This window comes from Delphinus delphis, chromosome 3 (assembly GCF_949987515.2).
Source record: "Delphinus delphis chromosome 3, mDelDel1.2, whole genome shotgun sequence".
NCBI classification, from domain to species: Eukaryota; Metazoa; Chordata; class Mammalia; order Artiodactyla; family Delphinidae; genus Delphinus; species Delphinus delphis.
The window spans coordinates 68,467,261-68,482,076 of NC_082685.1; positions in this window are offsets into that span (position 1 = coordinate 68,467,261).

Sequence of the window (14,816 nt, forward strand, 5' to 3'; positions counted from 1 at the left end):
TCCCCAGTGAATACATTTTATAGGGATAGTGGGAGACATAAATAAAAATGCTCCCTAATTGTATTCCATATTCAGAGCATTGATTACATGTGCCCAATGTTTTTTACCTAAAGATCTTCAATGAATTTAATTATTCTTATTTGAGAGAGGAATGTGGTCATGTGACTAAGAATCCTGGAGACTTTCAGTAATCCATCTGGTCCCAACAGCTGGCAAACGGAAAGGCAGCTATCTAGAAACATGTCATCTAAAAAGATGGTGTGATTATCCCACTGTTGATAAGCATCAGACAATGTTATGTCACTTATAGTCATTTTCCTATGATATTTGTAGCAGCAATTACTTTTCCTTTCTAAAATTATGTTTAGGGATTGATTTGTTTTTAAATAAAGACTGATTTTGACACAAGAAGCTCATAATATTCTCCCAGTCTCAAAGGAAATAGTGATATAACCTCTTTTTTTCCTAAGCTAATGCTTTAAAAAGAAGTGGTATTAACATTGAGTTTGGGACTGCATATTGCTGCTCTTGATTACAGTGCTGCTTTCTTCCAGATGTCTCATCATAACATCATAAGGGCTTACCGGAACACATAACTCTTTGGCCAATTTATTGAAGGAAGCAAGGGTTCACTCAGATGAGGGTTATTTTGTTTGTTTGCTTATAATAATGCAGAGACTCATAGAAACCTGACAATAGGAATCACAGTAGGGCCAGGCCTCAGGAAATACTCTTAGAGAGCCACAGAAGGGATGCAATGTACAACGCAATAAATATAATGAACACTGCTGTATGTTACGTATGAAAGTTGTTAAGGCAGTAAATCCTAAGAGTTCTCATCACAAGGAAAAATTTTTTTTTCCTTTTATTTTGTATCTATATGAGAAGATAGATGTTCAACAAAACTTACTGTGGTAATCATTTCATGATGTATGTAAGTCAAATCATTATGCTGTACACCTTTAACATTCAGTCCTATATGTCAACTATATCTCAATAAAACTTGAAAAATAAAGCATTGGATTAATATGAATTTTTTAAATTCTATTAAATATAAATGGTAAAATTTTTTAAAAAAAGAACCACAGAAACTGAGGCAGCACTCTACTCACAGTGCCTCAGCTTCTTTCTTTTCCTGCTCTCATCTTGCTCACCGGCTCCCCTCCTTACTCACAGTATCTGCTTTCTTATAACCGCAGCTTGCTCATGCCCGCCATTCCTGCTGACCCTTCTGTTCAGCAATACAGTGATCCTAGTCTCTCAACTTCTCTATTCTGAAACTCCAAAAGAGGAATTTTACTCAACTTATATTTTACAACCAGCCACCCAAATCATATGTTGGCTGATCAAGCCCATAGAAAGAGCCACCCTTGGATCAGGCACCCATCCCTGGCCCAATCAGCTATGGTGACCAAGCTCATGTGGTATGCAAATCATAGTCACTGCCCACTCAGCAGAGCCTGAGAGCATGGCTGGCAATGATCAGCAGCTCTGGTACACATCCCAAAAGTTTAACAGCATGTCATTCTACCATATTCAAGAGAAGTCAAGAGTTTGGTAAATTCATCACTCCTACTCATGGGAGTGATAAGGATTTGAACCAGGGCGATGGGAGTTATACAGAAAGAGATATTTAGGAGTCAGGTTGACAAAACTTCATGACTGACTGGAGGGGGTAGGGGAAGAGTGAGTAGAGAGAAAGCATGAAGTCTGGGATGGCTCCCAGTCTTCTTGCTATGGCTATTGAGTAAATCTTGGCACTTCCCATTCCCTGGGAGTATAAGAGGAAGGTGAGGTTAGTTTTTGGTTGTATTTGGATCTAGATGGGAAAGGTGGGCTGTGCTTGTGAGACATCCAGGTAAAGATTAAAGCTGGAAGTTCAAATCAGAGGTCTGGGCTTGAGGTACAGATTTGAGAGACCCCAGAATATGGTAGGAGCAGCATTTACCTGGCAGATGAGAAGAAAAGCAGACTAGGACCAAGTCCTGAAGGGAATACCAATCTTGACTGCATGGGAAGAGGAAGGGCCACTGAAGGAAAATAATAATGAAAGGTGATAGACCTAGAAGTGGGAAAGTTCATCCAATTTGTATTATCCTATTTCTTTCATAACTTGATAGTAGTAGGGACTATTCTAAGCTCTGGGGATAGAGCTTAGAAACAAGATAACCTAGGACTCTACTCAGGGGCTTGCATTCTAGAGGGAGAGACAGACAATAAAAATATCGCAACAAGAATAACAAAATAAAATAACCTATATCTTGAGGTCAGAGGAGGAGTTTTTCCCAGAGTAACTGACAGTATCAAATGTCAATCCAGCTAGGATGGGGACTGAAAAGAAGATACTGGATTTGAAAATTAGGAAATCAATGCTGTGGTAGGTTGAATAATGCCCCCCCCAAATATCCAGTACCTAATCCCTGGAACCTGTTAATGTAATATGGAAAAGGGACTTTGCAGATGCAATTAAGTTAAGAATCTTGAGATGAGGAAATTATTGTGGATTATCCAGATGAGTTCTAAATGAACCACAAGTGTGCTTATAAAAGGGAGAAAAAGAGGGATTTGACTACAGAGAGGAAACAGGAAATGTGCCAATGGAAGCAAGAGGTTGGAGTGATGCATGAAAGGGGCCCTGAGCCAAGGAATGCAAGTGGCCTACAGAAGCTAGAAAAGGCAAAGAAACAGATTCTTCCCTAGAGACTTCAGAAGGGGTAAACCCTGCCAACATCTTGACTTTAGCCCAGTGAAACTGCTCTCAGATTTCTGGCCAACAGAACTGTCGCAGAATAAACTTGTGTAGTTTTAAGCCACCAAGTGTGTGGTAATTTGTTTCAGCAGCAATAGGAAACTAATACAACAGGTAACTTGACCTTATTGAGAACAATTTTGGTGGGGAGAGGGAAGAAGACGTAGACAAAGAAAATTGCATGTGGATGATGAGTGAGAGGTTCAGAAGAGATGGCAGGGTACGTATCTTCCAGGAAGTTTTCAAACATACCTCAATTGACCCTCTAAGAAAAAGCATCAGAGAAGAGCTGAAGACCTGATTAATTGATTAGCTCAAATCCCCAAAATGGTAAGCAGTGATGGGCAAGTACCATAACCTTCAATCCATCTTAGAAGAGCTAAGCAACTGGGCAGCAGAGTTCAGGGGCTTCCAGAGCAACCCTTACACTGGAGAGTAAACCACGGCAATCCATTCTAGTCTGCAGACATGCACCAGACCCAAGACTCTTGCTCACCACAGAGACCAGAATACTTTGATACTGTGAGCCAAAGTCCTACATCTGGCACAGATCTTATATCTCTCTACCAACACAGAAACCCATGTCAAACCACTGAGGTAGAGCCAACAGAGAATGGCCTCATCTGGCCAGTCTTTAATTTAGGCACTGATGTTTCACATTTTACCTCCCCTTTCAGGTTCAAAAAGAATGACCACCAAAGCCACAGTACTTCTGAATTCTAAAGCCTAGAGCATAGAGCTTTGGAAAAAGGGGGAAATATTAAAATCATACAAAAGATGTAGAACAACTCATAGGAGCAGTGCCAACCTATAGATTACACATAATAAGAAGAATCCAGCCATAGGCATCCCTTCCTCATGCCAAAATGTTATATTTGAACAATTCTTGATGGAAAGTTTTCTACCCTCAGAAACAGGGTACACAGCATATTAAGAAGAACTTTTCTTAATGATTCAGAAACATGAAGAAGTAGAAAGGATACAAGTTAAAGGCAAGTTCAGCCTAAGGTCTCATTGTGCTACTCACAATGTACCAGTGTGACTCAACTCCCCTGAGAAACACTGATGGCCTTACTGCAGCATTGCATTGTACAAAACCCCAGCAGTGATCCCACGTCCTCCCAACAAGGTCAGTCCATGCTCTGCCCACCAAAGCAGGAGAGAGAGAGAAACAAATCATTAAAAAACACTTTTCTCAAAACTGGGTTAAAGCATACGATTGCATCATGGGACTAGGTTAACTATCAGTTGGTAAACTCCCTTACTCGGGACAACTTATTCCTTGACCAGGTAAGGAAGGTGTTATTGTATGTTCTTTGTCAGGAACTTAATGTCAAGACAAGAAAAATGGGCATCTATTTATAATCTGGGTAATAAAGAGGCATTAGAAATTGGGGAAGAACTGCCAGAGGAGCTAAGATTCAGGAATTAACTCCACCTGTCCCTACATTTTCTTTGTAAAGTTATCTTCAAAGTAAGGCCAGCAACACTCTTTTAAGGTTGGGGGAGATTAAGACATTAGGAAACCACAGTTTGTAGTATTTATTCCCATTGTGATTGCTGACTTCTAGCATCAGCGTTTTGTTCTGCGTGACAGCTCCCGTCTTGCAAACTAGCAAGATTCCTGAATGTGGCAAGGATCCTGCTCTGTGAAGCATTTTCAAGTTAGAGTTTTTTAGCAATGTCATATTTCTCTAAGCCAGTAATAAAGGTTGAGAGGGCAAAGGATGCCATTGAGTTCTCACCTAATAGCACAAAACAACCTCCTAGCTGGCAGGTGCAGACTGTACATCCAGGGTGATCATGACCTTTGAGTTACAAAGTATTTTTTTAAATCTCTTTACCTTACCAAATAACTTCAAAAGATAAAACGCAATTTAGAGATTAGCCCCCACTTTTACTCTATTCATTTAAAGTGGTGTTTTCTATTTGTGTATATTGTGACTACATGGAAAATACAATATTTCATTTCTTGATATTTTTTATAGCCTGTACACAAAGTGAGGTCAAAAGGATGCCTTCAAGAGAAATAAAGGACACTACAATCACTCCAAGTAAATTTTCCAGGAGGAGGAAGGAAGAGCGGAATAGATGATTACAAATACTTAGAAAGAAGCATGACTTTGCTAATGGTGCAGAGCCTACAATTATGTACAATTCCCTACTTAGACTTTTTAGTTGTGCTGAACATAGAAAAAAGCTAAATGACGGGGAGGAGAAAAAAAGAAAGGGGGAAATTTAAGCATTCAATGTAAGGCGTTCATTTAAATGGAGACAGCACCTCACCATAAGGGGGCAGTTAAGAGTCTGATAATCCTGCTGGTATCCTATCGTCAAATCATTTTTTTTAAACCATGAATTTGGGATCCTTAAAAGTCTTCTGTATTATTCTGAAGTCAAGAATGGTTCCTCCTGCTCACAAAACATGATCACTTTTCACTGATATTTTTTAATGCTCCGACTGGTTTTGCATATGTGGAAAAGATAAATCTTCACATCTTGGAAATAAATCTTTTTCCTCCCTGCCAAATCCATAATATGATCCTACTCTATCACTGACAGCAGCATCAGATAAGTAGACCTGCCTTGCTTGGTTAGAAGTGTGCTGTGATTTTCAGCAAGAACAAGACTGTAGTTAGAGACCCAGACTGAGACACATTCAGAGCACATTACAAATTCTTTTTGGTTCTATCCTGGAGGTATCCCCTGAAGCCCCAGTTTGACTGTGTGACTCATTCATAGCTGATGTCCTCCCAAATCGGGTGTCTCAGTGAGGGAAGAGAGGAAGCCTTTGGGACTTGGGCTTCAGCAGGTGACATTAAGATTCAAGACCAGATGACTGCAGGGCCTTGCCTCTTTAGATTCCTGAGGTCTTCTCCACCCCTCAAACTGGAGACGAGTTTACACCAGAATCGGTGCACTGGGGGAGAGGGAGGCAAATCTGAAGACTTAAAACGAGCAAACCGCAGAATCACTCAGAGGCATCAGAAAATGTAGTCTGAGATTCTACAACAGCCCAGACTTTTTTTCCTTGTTCCTTTTCATCATTTATAAGTAAAATGTGGAACAAGCAATAGGAAATAATAGTTACACTACCTAGAGTTATATCGCGTTTTCTATGTTCCCCAACTTTTATTTTTTTATATATATATTTTTTACTTTTTCCTTTCAGAAATCCTGGGATATAAATAGGGCCACAATTGTTATCCTTATTTTTGAGATGAGAACAGTGAGGCCCAGAAAGGGGAAGTGGCCTCCATCAGGTCATGCAGTGAGTAAAAGGCATCCCAAGGAAGAATACCCAGTTCTGCTCTCATTTAATCCAGAAAATTTACCCTACTGGCTTTAAGCGTCCCTTTCCTCCTTTTCCCTTTGGTGGTTCTCTTTTGAACATGATCCCTCACCAACTGTGGAGTGAAGATGGATCCCTGTTCAGGGTTGCAGAGAACTGTTGTTTAAAGGTTCCCCAAGGGGCCTGTTTCCATTGCTTACCTACAAAGCCAAAGTTTGAATGTACATTCCTTCATCAAAAAATCTACAAACAATAAATGCGGGAGAGGGTGTGGAGAAAAGGGAACCCTCTTGCACTGTTGGTGGGAATGTAAATTGATACAGCCACTATGGAAAACAGCACGGAGGTTCCTTAAAAAACTAAAAATAGAACTACCATATGATCCAGCAATCCCACTACTGGGCATACACCCTGAGAAAACCATAATTCAAAAAGAGACATGCACCACAATGCTCATTGGAGCATTGCAGTGATAGAAGTCCCTTAGAGGTATCTTCTAGGATTCCTCCCACCCGATACTGCTGTAATTAGCTCTGCTAACAATTGCGATTGAACACAGCTAGTTGTAGTCATTGTTCACCGACAGGCACAGATATGAGCCACATGTTAGCAAGTGGTGTTCTAAACGGTGTTCCAGGCTTGGTTTAACTCATGTAAGGCACTTATTGGAAATGCTGTTCCCAAACTCGGCTAGCTGCAGGCAGTGTCATGGCAACACCTTCCACAGCCCCCAGAGATGGCCATAACAGATCCCCAGTGAGTGTAACGCCATGCAATGAGAGAGACTTGGTCTATTTTGACCTTGCCCAGGAACTGGCTGCCCCTCCTTCAGATGGAAAACATAGGTGTGGTCCTGCACGATTATGAGAAAAAGCAGTCTTCGTCTTCCTGATCCTTAAGACTCCCACAGTTTCAGATCTTCCCTATAAGAACACTTGTAAGGGAAAGTCACAATGTGTGGTACATTCAGCCTATGCTTTTCAGAGGCTGTGCTCTTATTAGAAGCAAAACAAAATGCTGCTTACTAACACCTGCCCGTGAGGACCGAGCCAAGAGGCAACGTGGGTGTTGGAAGGAAGGTGTTGCCCTGGCAGTAAATCCAAGTTGCTCACACCAAAGGAAGTGTTTCTAGGGAAGCTATCTGAGCAAGAGGTAAATACTTAGTCATTCAACGGGCCATAAATAACTGCTTCACCTCCAACAAGTGGAGGTCTGATTCCAAAGAGCTCACAAAATGGAGTGATAGCATTTCTATTCATTCCACCCTTTATTCACAATATACATTCCTTCATCAAAAAATCTACAAACAATAAATGCAGGAGAGGGTGTGTTGAAAAGGGAACCCTCTTGCACTGTTGGTGGGAATGTAAATTGATACAGCCACTATGGAGAACAGCATGGAGGTTCCTTAAAAAACTAAAAATAGAATTACCATATGATCCAGCAATCCCACTCCTGGACATATACCCTGAGAAAACCATAATTCAAAAAGAGATATGCACCACAATGCTCATTGCAGCACTATTTACAATAGCCAGGACATGGAAGCAACCTAAGTGTCCATCAACAGATGAATGGATAAAGAAGATGTGGCACATATATACAATGGAATATTACTCAGCCATAAAAAGAAACGAAACTGAGTTATTTGCAGTGAGGTGGATGGACCTACAGAGTCTGTCATACAGAGTGAAGTCAGAAAGAGAAAAACAAATACCGTATGCTAACACATATATATGGAATCTAAAAAAAAAATGGTTCTGATGAACCTAGGGGCAGGACAGGAATAAAGATGCAGATGTAGAGAATGGACTTGAGGACACAGGGAGGGGGAAGGGTAAGCTGGGACGAAGTGAGAGAGTGGCATGGACATATATACACAACCAAATGTAAAATAGATAGCTAGTGGGAAGCAGCCGCATAGCACAGGGAGATCAGCTCGGTGCTTTGTGACCACTTAGAGGGGTGGGATAGGGAGGGTGGGAGGGAGACGCAAGAGGGAGGGGATATGGGGATGTATGTATACGTATAGGTGATTCACTTTGTTATACAGCAGAAACTAACACACATTGTAAAGCAATTATACTCCAATAAAGATGTAAAAAAAAAAGAAATTAAGATTCTCTGTAATCAAATCCTTGTTGACAAGGTGTTAAAAAGCTATAATTTGGCTGCTTGCTGTTATTTCAACAATAGTTTTTACATTATGATTCTAAATAACTTAACAAAAAAGGACCCAGCCTTTCTGTGGTCTAAAATACCCTGCTGTATATATCCTGTGCCTTCTCACCTACTCCTCAGTTCACAAAATTTTATGATTCTACTTCTTAAATGTTTTCTCAAATCTGTCCTTGTTCCAGTGCTCACTGCTGCTGTCATAGTTGAGGGCTCCATCATGTCTTGCCTATACACTACACTAGCCTAGTCTCCTAAATGGTCTCCCCTGCTCACTGCCCTCCCACCCCATCCCCCATCGACCTCATCACCACCTCCAATTATCCTTCCAAATCACAGCCCTAATCAAACCACTCACAAACCTATCATGGCTCTACAAAAATGAAAACCAAACTGCAGAACTTAGTATGGCAGTAAAAGCTCTGCACCTAGCCCCCATCTCCTGTACCCTTCACGTATCCTAAACTTCATCTTCTCCAGATAACTTGCCCTTGCATGAAAGCATCATCACTTTGACTACATATTTGAGCATGCCTTCCTTCTTTACAAAAATCACCCTTTTTGACTTAGCTCAAATGCCATTTCCTCCAGGAAATTTTCCACCACTTTCTTCCAGTACATACTAATTAATCACTCTTTTCACCAAGTTCATATAGCACACACATATAAAGTGTGTATATGTATATATATATACTGAGATATGATTCACATACCATACAACTCACCCATTTAAAGTATATGATTTAATCATCTTTTAGAATAGTCACAGAGTTGTGCAACTATCACCACAATTTTAAAACATTTTAATCACCCCCAAAAGAAACCCTGTACCCAATAACGGTTCCTCCCCATCTCCTCCCCCGGCCCAACTCCCCAGCCCTAGGCAACCACTAATCTATTTTCTATTTTCTATCTCTATAGATTTGCCTATTCAGGACATTTTATATAAATGGAATCATATAATATGTGGTTCTTTCTGACTGGCTTCTTTCATTTAGCATAATTTTTTCAAAATTTATCCATGTTGTAGCATGTATCAGTACTTCATTCCATTTTATTGTTGAATAATAGTTTGTTGTATAGATATACCACATTTTATTTATCCATTTATCAACTGATGGACATTTGGGTTGTTTCAACTTTTTAGCGATTATGAATAATGCCTCATATACACTTTGATTATCACTTAATATGTGCAGCTTAGTATTATAGGGTTTTGGTTTTTTTGGCCTATGTCTGGTTCTATCACTTGATTATAAACTCCTCGTGGACCAAAACCATTATTTTACTCTGCAATCTCCACATAGCAAGTATTAAATAAGTGTTTGAAAAATGGATGAAAAGGCAGATACTATAGGTTCTTAGTATGCTGATTATCATACGAGGTACTCAGAATAAAAACATTAGGGTGGACCCAATAATAATCCCAGAGTGGACCCGGTAAGTTTACCCAGTAAATTATAACATTCAAACAATGTTAGTTCTTAAATAAACTTTCATCTCTGCATTACTTCCTGGAATTCCACACATGTATTCCGCAGTTGATTATTTCATGGAGGTAGTTCTTTTGCTAATAATAGTTGTTAACTGGTGGGCAGAACCTGGGAGATACCAGACCTTTTCTCCTAAATTGACTCCACGATGTCTTATTGTTGCTTGACTGAGGTTATGATTCTAATCGACAGTAGTGGCTCCCAACCTTGGCTGAGCATCAGAATCCCCTCCCTGGAGCTCTTTCAAGATACACATTATCTGGGTCCCACTTCCCAGATTATGATTCTGTACTTTGGGTAGGGGCCCAGGTGCTCACATGTTCTTAAGGCTATAATGATGTCTCTGATACACAGCCAGGTTCAAGAATTCCTATTTCAAAAGTTGCTCTGAGGTTAAAAAGAATTAATTTTATAGAGCATGTATGAGCACTTTACTCCTGGACTGTATTTTACTCATCGTGGGATCATGCCCATTAATACTACCTAACATTTATAAGGCACTTTTATTTGGAAAGAGCTTTGAAGTCATCTTTTATTAGCTAGGCTTGCATGCTGGGTGACCTTGTACAAATCACATAATCCCTTAGTATCTTAAATTTCCTCAAATGTGAACTGTAGGCGGTAATACTGACCCACCCTCAAGGGGTACTGTGGAGACTAATCGGGGACTATAAGGCACTCAGCAAACATAAAAATGTTACATGCATGCTTATTAGATATGAAGTCCTAGTCACAGCCTTTAAAATGAGACAAATACCAAAATAAACTCTTAAACAAGACTTCTGCAACCTTCATTGTCAACTGAAACATCCTTTCCCAGCACTAAAGTACAGCAATTCTCTTTCCACTAAGACTAGTAAGCAGAAATAATCTGCAGTCACAAAGAAAGAGCTAATGATAGCAGCAAATAGATATATAAAACAGTCCTGAAATATAGTTTGTTAACCTTCTCATTTATCATTCATAATGCAATTAAAGATTATATCTATAAATACACTCTTCTGAAAAATATTCTTAGAAAACATTTGGGCATGTTCACACAAGTCTTTAAGCTGCTGCTGCATACTCACTGTTGATGTTAAGCTTGAAGCTGTTTCCAACATTGCTGATGGTTTTTAATGTGGTTATATTTAGCCTCCCCTGTCTCCCTCACGTGGCTGGAAGAATATATGGTCAAAATGAGACTTTGAGACCTATCTCAAGTTGGGGGTAGGTAAAAATGGGGAGGCAGAGGAACAGTCTCCAGCCTTGGAATCAGAGACAAATCTCATAAGGATGATGACCCACAACTAAGGACTCATTTGCACTATATTTTCAGCTTCTTGGAAAAGGTCAGAAAACAGACATGGTTTTTCTTTTTTTTCTATTTTGCTTTGAAAGGGCCACAAAAATTTCAAGGGCCAGGTCCAATTACATATTCCAGTTCCTTTACAATTGAATAGTTCCTGTGACTCTGAATGTGAATTAGTGCCCTCATGCCCACCACAGCTGATTTGAGCCAGGAATCCCAAGCAAGCATGAACTTTCTGGGGCCACTTGACATTGACCATGCTCTTTCCTCCTTGGGCCTCTGAGGGTTTTGGTTTTATTCCCAAGGGAAGTTGTCTCCTTTGATTAAGCTCAGGACCTGCTAACAATTAAATTTATTGAGTACTTATATCTGTGGATAATACTGTAATGCTTATTGTGGAGGCTACCAAGAGTTCCTTGATAGGCTTACAGGGTTGCTATAACTCAAGACCTTGGGTCCTTGAGTCAGGACAAGACCAACAACCTCCCCACAGAAACTCCTAGGGTTTGGTCAGCTGACATACTTGTTCCTTGGGGACTCCTAGACTGGCCTTTGGCAGACATCAAGTTGAAATGTCATTTAACTTCTCACACAACATTTTCCTACCTGCGATATCCCATTAGCCCTCTGTGAGAATTCAGAAGCTCCTGTGTAAAGAGCCTCCATACAGGAAGCCTATTGGTTGGGGAAATTATCTATTTTGCATAGTTATTATTTTTTAAATAAGGCTAATTCCAGCATGTTTCTACCTCAATAATCTTTGAGAGTCTCGGCATTTTTGCTGAACATCTTAAGGGGAGAAAGAGCCATGTAGGCTTCATTTCAATGGTTAGGAGAAATTAATGCTAATACATGCCTTCAATGGGACTCACTTGGTACTCTGAACACTTTCTTCCATCAATACGGAGAATCCCCAGAAGTACCCATGGTAGATTTTTCTTCTGTAAAGAGATGTAAAAGGTTACAATAAGTTGTCTGATTTCCTGTGAGTCTTTCAAAGTCCTGTTTTCTCCATATCTCAAGGTAAGGATGCCAGCTTTGCAGATCTAGAAGTCACAATATTATGAATTAGTTTCATCACTTTCCTCAGTGAAACACAGGTCACCACGTCTCAGCCCATTGCTTTACTTGAAATCAGAGGGAAAAGTCATGCATTTTAAGACAGGAGAAATCAGATACAATTTTCTGGTCTAGTGCTTGTTTCCCATATCTTTCACAGGAGATCCTTAAGATCTTAAGATCTGAGATGAAATTTAATCATCCTTACCTATTAACTGTACTTTCTTTCAACTTCTTAAAACACACACACACATACACACAAACAAACAAACATGGAGAAACACTCAACCATTTACTCATGAATCTATGGCTTGGGTCATAAAACACAATCTGGGCAAAGCCAAACAAGGCACTAGAGGGTCGAGAGATAGGAGAATGTTGTGTGTTGCATCTAGAATTTTTAAATGCCCCATTTTGGTGGTTCCCACTTGTCTTCATGCAGAAAGTCAAAACTGGCCTGTCATTTGTGGTAGATATTTACCCTGGAGGAAGACTTCCCTGACTGATCATGGATAGGCATTTTCAAAGAAAACTCTTCCACAAAACCAGATTGAGATAAAAAGCACCCTTGTTAACAGACGTTAAATTTTTATGTCACCTAAACATTCACCCACCTCCTTAGAGCATCTCTTTATTCCTTTACAGAAAGATTTAAGTAAGCAATCTTTTTCCTTGCTAAATATTTTTGGGTTAACAGTAATGCTTCTCTCACTTGTATTTTAGTCCTGATGATTAAACAGTAAAAATGCTAATTAGTAGCCTGTATCTGGAGAGAAAAAGCTATTTCTTGATGGGCAAAATTCAAGCTGAGATGGAGACCTCACAGGGCACTAAGATAAACAGGTTAGGTTACATGCTAAGGGGAAGGGATGAGGGATAGAATTGACCAACTCCAGAAAGAGATTCTGGTTTAGTGGAAACACTAAGCTGAGGTCAGAATGTATTAAAGATACTCACAAGACTAAAGTTATAAAAATGCAGACATTTATTGTTAATTGTAGGGCAGAGAGAATAGGGGGAAATAACCTATGTCTTTCTTTTTAACTTGGAGCTGACTTTAGATATGGAATAACTTACATGTTAAGAAATTAGATTTATTTCTAGCCTGTTTACTTTCTGTTTCTGGAAAGACAATGGCTAGAGTGAGGGGCATATTATTAGATGGGCATCCTGAGTACACTGTCCGGAATTTGCACTCATTCTCCTCATAAGTACATATCATGAGGAAGTGAAGAGTGCTCCTTTGGAATTCCTCATCTGTCAGTTATTACCTACATGATCGTTTTTTCATCCAGTTAAGGAGGGAAAAATAACATATATCTTGTTGGAATGCTGTGAAGTTTAGAAAAGCTGATGCATGGGAAAATACCTGGAAACTAAGCATATAATAATAGCACTCAGTACAAGTTAGAATAATGAGTGAATGGGAGAAGTCAGAAATGAGTCCAGTGCCCATTGCCCACAGGCTAAAATCTATATATTTAGCTGGGAATTCAGTGCCCTGGAAAATCTGCTCTTTTCCACTCTCCAGCCCTTTTTCCTCAACTGCCCTGCTTCAGTCAAACATTCTCTAATACATGTTGAATTTGCCCATCTTTGTGTCTCTGTGTCATTCCCACCACCCTCAGCCTCTATTTGCCAAAATTCTACCCATCTCTCAAGGGTCTCAAATCCCACTGTCTCTAGGAATCTTAGGGGACTCACCCTCTCCTCCTCTAAACCCTGTCTAGATCACTCTGGAAGACATAATCCACCAACCACTTATTGTCCCAGCAGACTGCAAGCTCCTGCAACGCAGGGGCCTCGTATACAGTACCCACCTCTGTACACCACAGACCATGGTGCCTTGCCAAGAGTAGGTGCTGAATAGACTCATGATTGAATGAATGCATGATTTGTCACCCTGCCTCTGTTGTGCTCTTGGACAAAACACTTTGCCTCTTTCAGTCTCAGCTGCCTCAGCTGGGAACAGAGGATAACAGCACGGATGTACACCCCAGGTGTGCTGTGAAGAGTAAATCCATGACTGAAAAGCAATTTGAAATGTAAAATGAAATGCTATATATAAATGTTACATAATCAAAATCATTTCCCTCTGTATTATGTTTTATTTGGCTTTATATCTTGGAATCCTTTGTGAGTTTCAGAATTTCACAGATGCAATACCATGCACATTAGCACCTAAATTCTCTTGGGTAATAAATGATTGTGTGTGTTATAGTGCATGGCTACTTCTCCCTGGTGGACTTACACATGAATTTGTCATAATTTGGGGTATTCATAATAAGTAATGATAGAATTCATTTCTAAGGGATCATCCATTTTTTTCCTTCTTTGGCTAGCCAGTTATCATTCCAATATTATTGCCTCAAGGGAACTAACTTCCTTTAAACCCAAACCCAGATGATGAGCACACTGTTTAGAAGCCCAAATCTTCTAGGAGCTTACAATCTAAGATCTGGAAATTGGTTTGAAGCAGTTGTTTTCTATGGCCTTCTTTCTGCCAAACTCTGAATCCCTCATTTGCTTTGCTGTAATGTATGTGCTACCGAGTGCTCACTGTAGCCTGATTTTCTAGGTACCAGGAAAGGCTGTATTAGCCCACTCCACATGAAAGTAAGACAATGGTAGTTTTAAATGATATTTTCTTTCTTAGTATGTTCAAGGAAGAGGTTGCCTATAGAAAACTAAGATTTTTTGGAATATCTCCAGTACCTATAAAAAGAGAATTTTGACTTTTACTGCATAGCAGGATAC